The sequence below is a fragment of the Aythya ferina genome (genome assembly GCF_964211825.1).
Source record: "Aythya ferina genome assembly, contig: HAP1_SCAFFOLD_123, whole genome shotgun sequence".
NCBI lineage: Eukaryota > Metazoa > Chordata > Aves > Anseriformes > Anatidae > Aythya > Aythya ferina.
The window spans coordinates 10,296-17,500 of NW_028181400.1; positions in this window are offsets into that span (position 1 = coordinate 10,296).

A 7,205-nucleotide genomic window follows, 5' to 3' on the forward strand; every position below is an offset into this window, starting at 1 on the left:
ACATCAGGTAGGTTTAGGTTGGTTTTGGGATTGGATCTATGGTTTTGGGGGATTTTCTTTTGTTTTTGGGGGTGATCCCGTTCTTTTTTGGGGTGTTTTTGACGTGTTTTGGGGTCTCCGTTGGTATTCCTTGGGTTTTATGTGGTCATGGTGGTGGAAAATTGTAAATTGTGGGTTTTGGAGAACTTCAGGTAGGTTTAGGGGAATTTTGGGGTGGATTCATGGTATTTGGTCTTTTCTTCTGTTTTTTTTTGGGTGATCCTGTTCTTTTTTGGGGTGTTTATGACGTGTTTTGGGGTCTCTGTTGGGTTTTAGTTGGGTTCTTGTTGGTCATCATGGTGAAAAAGTGTAAATTGTGGCTTTTGGAGAACATCAGGTAGGTTTAGGGGGACTTTTGGGGCAGAGTCATGTTTTTTGGTGTTTTCTTCTGTTTCTTGGGGTGGTCCCGTTCTTTTTTGGGAAGTTTTTGAGGTGTTTGGGGGTCTCCGTTGGGTTTTGTTGTGTACTCGTTGGTCATCGTGGTGGAAAATGGTAAATTGTGGGTTTTGGAGAACATCAGGTAGGTTTAGGGTGGTTTTGGGATTGGATCCGTGCTTTTTGGGGATTTTCTTCCAGTTTATGGGTGATCCCTTTATTTTTGGGGTGTTTTTGACGTGTTTTGGTGTCTCGTTTTGGGTTTTCGTTTGGTTCATGTTGGTCATCCTGGTGAAAAAGTGTAAATTGTGGCTTTTGGAGAACATCAGGTAGGTTTAGGGGGACTTTTGGTGTGGATCTATGGCTTTTGGGGTTTTCTTTCGTTTTTAGGGTTTATCCCGTTCTTGTTTTGGGTGTTTTTGACTTCTTTTGGGGTCTCCGTTGGGTTTCGTTGGGTTTTCCATGGTCATCATGTTGGAAAATTGTAAATTGTGGGTTTTGGAGAACATCAGGTAGGTTTAGGGTGGTTTTGGGGTGGATCTATGATTTTGAAGGATTTTCTTCCAATTTTGGGGGTGATCCCTTTCTTTTGTTTTTTATTTTTATTTTTTTTTTTTTTTTGACGTGTTTTGTGGTCTCCGTTGGGTTTCGTTGGGTTTTCCATGGTCATCAATGTGGAAAAGTGTAAATTGTGGGTTTTGGAGAACTTCAGGTTGGTTTAGGGGGATTTTTGGTGTGGATCTATGGCTTTTGGGGTTTTCTTTCGTTGTTGGGGTTGAACCAGTTCTTTTTTGGGGTGTTTTTGACGTTTTTGGGGTCTCCGTTGGGTTTTGTTGGGTTCTCGTTGGTCGTTAAGCTAAATGGGAGTGGATTGTGGGTTTTGAAGAAGATCAGGTGAGTTTAGGGTGATTTGGGAGGGAAATGCATAGTTTTGTTTTTTTTTTTCTTCTGATCCAGTTCTTTTTTGGGGTGTTTTTGATGTGTTTTGGGGTCTCCGTTGGTTTTTGTTGGGTTCTTGTTGTTCATCATGGTGAAAACGGGTAAATTGTGGGTATTGGAGAACATCAGGTAGGTTTAGGGGGACTTTTGGGGTGGATCAACGGCTTTTAGGGTTTTCTTCCAGTTTTGGGGGTGATCCCGCTTTTTTTTGTGGTGTTTTTGATGTGTTTTGGGGTTTCCGTTGTGTTTTGTTGATTTCCTAATGTGTTTTAAGTTTGTTGGGAGTGGACTTTGGGATTTGGAGAACATCAGGTAGGTTTAGTGTGGTTTTGGGGTGGATCTATGTTTTTTGGGGGTTTTCTTTCTTTTTTAGGGGTTATCCTGTTCTTGTTTGGGGTGTTTTTGACTTGTTTTGGGGTCTCCGTTGGGTTTTAGTTGGTCCTTAAGGGAAATGGGAGTGGATTGTGGGTTTTGAAGAAGATCAGGTGAGTTTAGGGTGGTTTTGCGGGGAAATTCATAGTTTTTGGTGTTTTTTCTTCTGATTCAGTTCTTTTTTGGGGTGTTTTTGACGTGTTTTGGGGTTTCCGTTGGGTTTCGTTGAGTTCCTAATGGGTTTTATGGTGGTTGGGAGTGGACATTTGGATTTGGAGAACATCAGGTACTTTTAGAGTGGTTTTGGGATTGGATCCGTGCTTTTTGGGGTTTTCTTTGGTTTTGGGGGTGATCCTGTTCTTGTTTGGGGTGTTTTTGACGTGTTTTGGGTTCTCCGTTGGGTTTCGTTGTGTTTTCCGTGGTCATCATGGTGGAAAAGTGTAAATTGTGGGTTTTGGAGAACATCAGGTAGGTTTATGAGGACTTTTGGGGCAGATTCATGGTTTTTAGGGTTTTCTTCTGTTTTTTCTAGTGATCCAGTTGGTTTTCGGCGTGTTTTTGACGTGTTTTGTGGTCTCCGTTGGGTTTCGTTGGGTTTTCCGTGGTCATCATGGTGGAAAAGTGTAAATTGTGGGTTTTGGAGAACATCAGGTAGATTTAGGGTGTTTTGGGGGTGGATCTATGGTTTTGGGGGATTTTGTTCCAGTTTTGGGGTGATCGAATTCATTTTTGGGGTGTTTCTGACGTGTTTTGGGTTCTTCGTTGGGTTTCGTTGGGTTTTCCGTTGTCATCATGGTGGAAAAGTGTAAATTGTGGGTTTTGGAGAACATCAGGTAGGTTTAGGGGGACTTTTGGGGTGGATTCATGATATATGGGGTTTTCTTCTGTTTTTTTTTTTTTTTTTTTTTTTTTTTTGGGGGGGGTGATCCAATTCATTTTGGGGGTGTTTTTGACGTGTTTTGGGGTCTCCATTGGGTTTCGTTGCGTTTTCCGTGGTCATCATGGTGGAAAAGGGTAAATTGTTGGTTTTGGAGAACATCAGGTAGGTTTAGGTTGGTTTTGGGATTGGATCTATGGTTTTGGGGGATTTTCTTTTGTTTTTGGGGGTGATCCCGTTCTTTTTTGGGGTGTTTTTGACGTGTTTTGGGGTCTCCGTTGGTATTCCTTGGGTTTTATGTGGTCATGGTGGTGGAAAATTGTAAATTGTGGGTTTTGGAGAACTTCAGGTAGGTTTAGGGGAATTTTGGGGTGGATTCATGGTATTTGGTCTTTTCTTCTGTTTTTTTTTGGGTGATCCTGTTCTTTTTTGGGGTGTTTATGACGTGTTTTGGGGTCTCCGTTGGGTTTTAGTTGGGTTCTTGTTGGTCATCATGGTGAAAAAGTGTAAATTGTGGCTTTTGGAGAACATCAGGTAGGTTTAGGGGGACTTTTGGGGCAGAGTCATGTTTTTTGGTGTTTTCTTCTGTTTCTTGGGGTGGTCCCGTTCTTTTTTGGGAAGTTTTTGAGGTGTTTGGGGGTCTCCGTTGGGTTTTGTTGTGTACTCGTTGGTCATCGTGGTGGAAAATGGTAAATTGTGGGTTTTGGAGAACATCAGGTAGGTTTAGGGTGGTTTTGGGATTGGATCCGTGCTTTTTGGGGATTTTCTTCCAGTTTATGGGTGATCCCTTTATTTTTGGGGTGTTTTTGACGTGTTTTGGTGTCTCGTTTTGGGTTTTCGTTTGGTTCATGTTGGTCATCCTGGTGAAAAAGTGTAAATTGTGGCTTTTGGAGAACATCAGGTAGGTTTAGGGGGACTTTTGGTGTGGATCTATGGCTTTTGGGGTTTTCTTTCGTTTTTAGGGTTTATCCCGTTCTTGTTTTGGGTGTTTTTGACTTCTTTTGGGGTCTCCGTTGGGTTTCGTTGGGTTTTCCATGGTCATCATGTTGGAAAATTGTAAATTGTGGGTTTTGGAGAACATCAGGTAGGTTTAGGGTGGTTTTGGGGTGGATCTATGATTTTGAAGGATTTTCTTCCAATTTTGGGGGTGATCCCTTTCTTTTGTTTTTTATTTTTATTTTTTTTTTTTTTTTTGACGTGTTTTGTGGTCTCCGTTGGGTTTCGTTGGGTTTTCCATGGTCATCAATGTGGAAAAGTGTAAATTGTGGGTTTTGGAGAACTTCAGGTTGGTTTAGGGGGATTTTTGGTGTGGATCTATGGCTTTTGGGGTTTTCTTTCGTTGTTGGGGTTGAACCAGTTCTTTTTTGGGGTGTTTTTGACGTTTTTGGGGTCTCCGTTGGGTTTTGTTGGGTTCTCGTTGGTCGTTAAGCTAAATGGGAGTGGATTGTGGGTTTTGAAGAAGATCAGGTGAGTTTAGGGTGATTTGGGAGGGAAATGCATAGTTTTGTTTTTTTTTTTTCTTCTGATCCAGTTCTTTTTTGGGGTGTTTTTGATGTGTTTTGGGGTCTCCGTTGGTTTTTGTTGGGTTCTTGTTGTTCATCATGGTGAAAACGGGTAAATTGTGGGTATTGGAGAACATCAGGTAGGTTTAGGGGGACTTTTGGGGTGGATCAACGGCTTTTAGGGTTTTCTTCCAGTTTTGGGGGTGATCCCGCTTTTTTTTGTGGTGTTTTTGATGTGTTTTGGGGTTTCCGTTGTGTTTTGTTGATTTCCTAATGTGTTTTAAGTTTGTTGGGAGTGGACTTTGGGATTTGGAGAACATCAGGTAGGTTTAGTGTGGTTTTGGGGTGGATCTATGTTTTTTGGGGGTTTTCTTTCTTTTTTAGGGGTTATCCTGTTCTTGTTTGGGGTGTTTTTGACTTGTTTTGGGGTCTCCGTTGGGTTTTAGTTGGTCCTTAAGGGAAATGGGAGTGGATTGTGGGTTTTGAAGAAGATCAGGTGAGTTTAGGGTGGTTTTGCGGGGAAATTCATAGTTTTTGGTGTTTTTTCTTCTGATTCAGTTCTTTTTTGGGGTGTTTTTGACGTGTTTTGGGGTTTCCGTTGGGTTTCGTAGAGTTCCTAATGGGTTTTATGGTGGTTGGGAGTGGACATTTGGATTTGGAGAACATCAGGTACGTTTAGAGTGGTTTTGGGATTGGATCCGTGCTTTTTGGGGTTTTCTTTGGTTTTGGGGGTGATCCTGTTCTTGTTTGGGGTGTTTTTGACGTGTTTTGGGTTCTCCGTTGGGTTTCGTTGTGTTTTCCGTGGTCATCATGGTGGAAAAGTGTAAATTGTGGGTTTTGGAGAACATCAGGTAGGTTTATGAGGACTTTTGGGGCAGATTCATGGTTTTTAGGGTTTTCTTCTGTTTTTTCTAGTGATCCAGTTGGTTTTCGGCGTGTTTTTGACGTGTTTTGTGGTCTCCGTTGGGTTTCGTTGGGTTTTCCGTGGTCATCATGGTGGAAAAGTGTAAATTGTGGGTTTTGGAGAACATCAGGTAGATTTAGGGTGTTTTGGGGGTGGATCTATGGTTTTGGGGGATTTTGTTCCAGTTTTGGGGTGATCGAATTCATTTTTGGGGTGTTTCTGACGTGTTTTGGGTTCTTCGTTGGGTTTCGTTGGGTTTTCCGTTGTCATCATGGTGGAAAAGTGTAAATTGTGGGTTTTGGAGAACATCAGGTAGGTTTAGGGGGACTTTTGGGGTGGATTCATGATATATGGGGTTTTCTTCTGTTTTTTTTTTTTTTTTTTTTTTTTTTTTGGGGGGGGTGATCCAATTCATTTTGGGGGTGTTTTTGACGTGTTTTGGGGTCTCCATTGGGTTTCGTTGCGTTTTCCGTGGTCATCATGGTGGAAAAGGGTAAATTGTTGGTTTTGGAGAACATCAGGTAGGTTTAGGTTGGTTTTGGGATTGGATCTATGGTTTTGGGGGATTTTCTTTTGTTTTTGGGGGTGATCCCGTTCTTTTTTGGGGTGTTTTTGACGTGTTTTGGGGTCTCCGTTGGTATTCCTTGGGTTTTATGTGGTCATGGTGGTGGAAAATTGTAAATTGTGGGTTTTGGAGAACTTCAGGTAGGTTTAGGGGAATTTTGGGGTGGATTCATGGTATTTGGTCTTTTCTTCTGTTTTTTTTTTGGGTGATCCTGTTCTTTTTTGGGGTGTTTATGACGTGTTTTGGGGTCTCCGTTGGGTTTTAGTTGGGTTCTTGTTGGTCATCATGGTGAAAAAGTGTAAATTGTGGCTTTTGGAGAACATCAGGTAGGTTTAGGGGGACTTTTGGGGCAGAGTCATGTTTTTTGGTGTTTTCTTCTGTTTCTTGGGGTGGTCCCGTTCTTTTTTGGGAAGTTTTTGAGGTGTTTGGGGGTCTCCGTTGGGTTTTGTTGTGTACTCGTTGGTCATCGTGGTGGAAAATGGTAAATTGTGGGTTTTGGAGAACATCAGGTAGGTTTAGGGTGGTTTTGGGATTGGATCCGTGCTTTTTGGGGTTTTCTTTGGTTTTGGGGGTGATCCTGTTCTTGTTTGGGGTGTTTTTGACTTCTTTTGGGGTCTCCGTTGGGTTTCGTTGGGTTTTCCATGGTCATCATGTTGGAAAATTGTAAATTGTGGGTTTTGGAGATCATCAGGTAGGTTTAGGGTGGTTTTGGGGTGGATCTATGATTTTGAAGGATTTTCTTCCAATTTTGGGGGTGATCCCTTTCTTTTTTTTTTTTTTTTTTTTTTTTTTTTTTTTTTTTTGACGTGTTTTGTGGTCTCCGTTGGGTTTCGTTGGGTTTTCCATGGTCATCAATGTGGAAAAGTGTAAATTGTGGGTTTTGGAGAACTTCAGGTTGGTTTAGGGGGATTTTTGGTGTGGATCTATGGCTTTTGGGGTTTTCTTTCGTTGTTGGGGTTGAACCAGTTCTTTTTTGGGGTGTTTTTGACGTTTTTGGGGTCTCCGTTGGGTTTTGTTGGGTTCTCGTTGGTCGTTAAGCTAAATGGGAGTGGATTGTGGGTTTTGAAGAAGATCAGGTGAGTTTAGGGTGATTTGGGAGGGAAATGCATAGTTTTGGTTTTTTTTTCTTCTGATCCAGTTCTTTTTTGGGGTGTTTTTGACGTGTTTTGGGGTTTCCGTTGCGTTTTGTTGAGTTCCTAATGGGTTTTATGGTGGGTGGGAGTGGATTTTGGGATTTGGAGAAGATCAGGTAGGTTTAAGGGTTTTCTTGGGGTTAAATCACGTATTTTCTTCTGATCCGGTTTGCTTTTGGGGTGTTTTTGAGGTGTTTTGGGGTTTCTGTTGCGTTTCGTTGAGTTCCTAATGGGTTTTATGGTGGTTGGGAGTGGACTTTGGGATTTGGAGAAGATCAGGTAGGTTTAGGGTGGTTTTGGGATTGGATCCATGCTTTTTGGGAATTTTCTTCCAGTTTTGGGGGTTATCCCGTTCTTTTTTGGGGTGTTTTTGACGTGTTTTGGTGTTGTCCGTTGGGTTTTGTTGGGTTCCCGTTGGTCATCATTGTGAAAAAGGGTAAATTGTGGGTTTTGGAGAACATCAGGTAGGCTTAGGGGGACTTTTGGGGTGGATCTATGG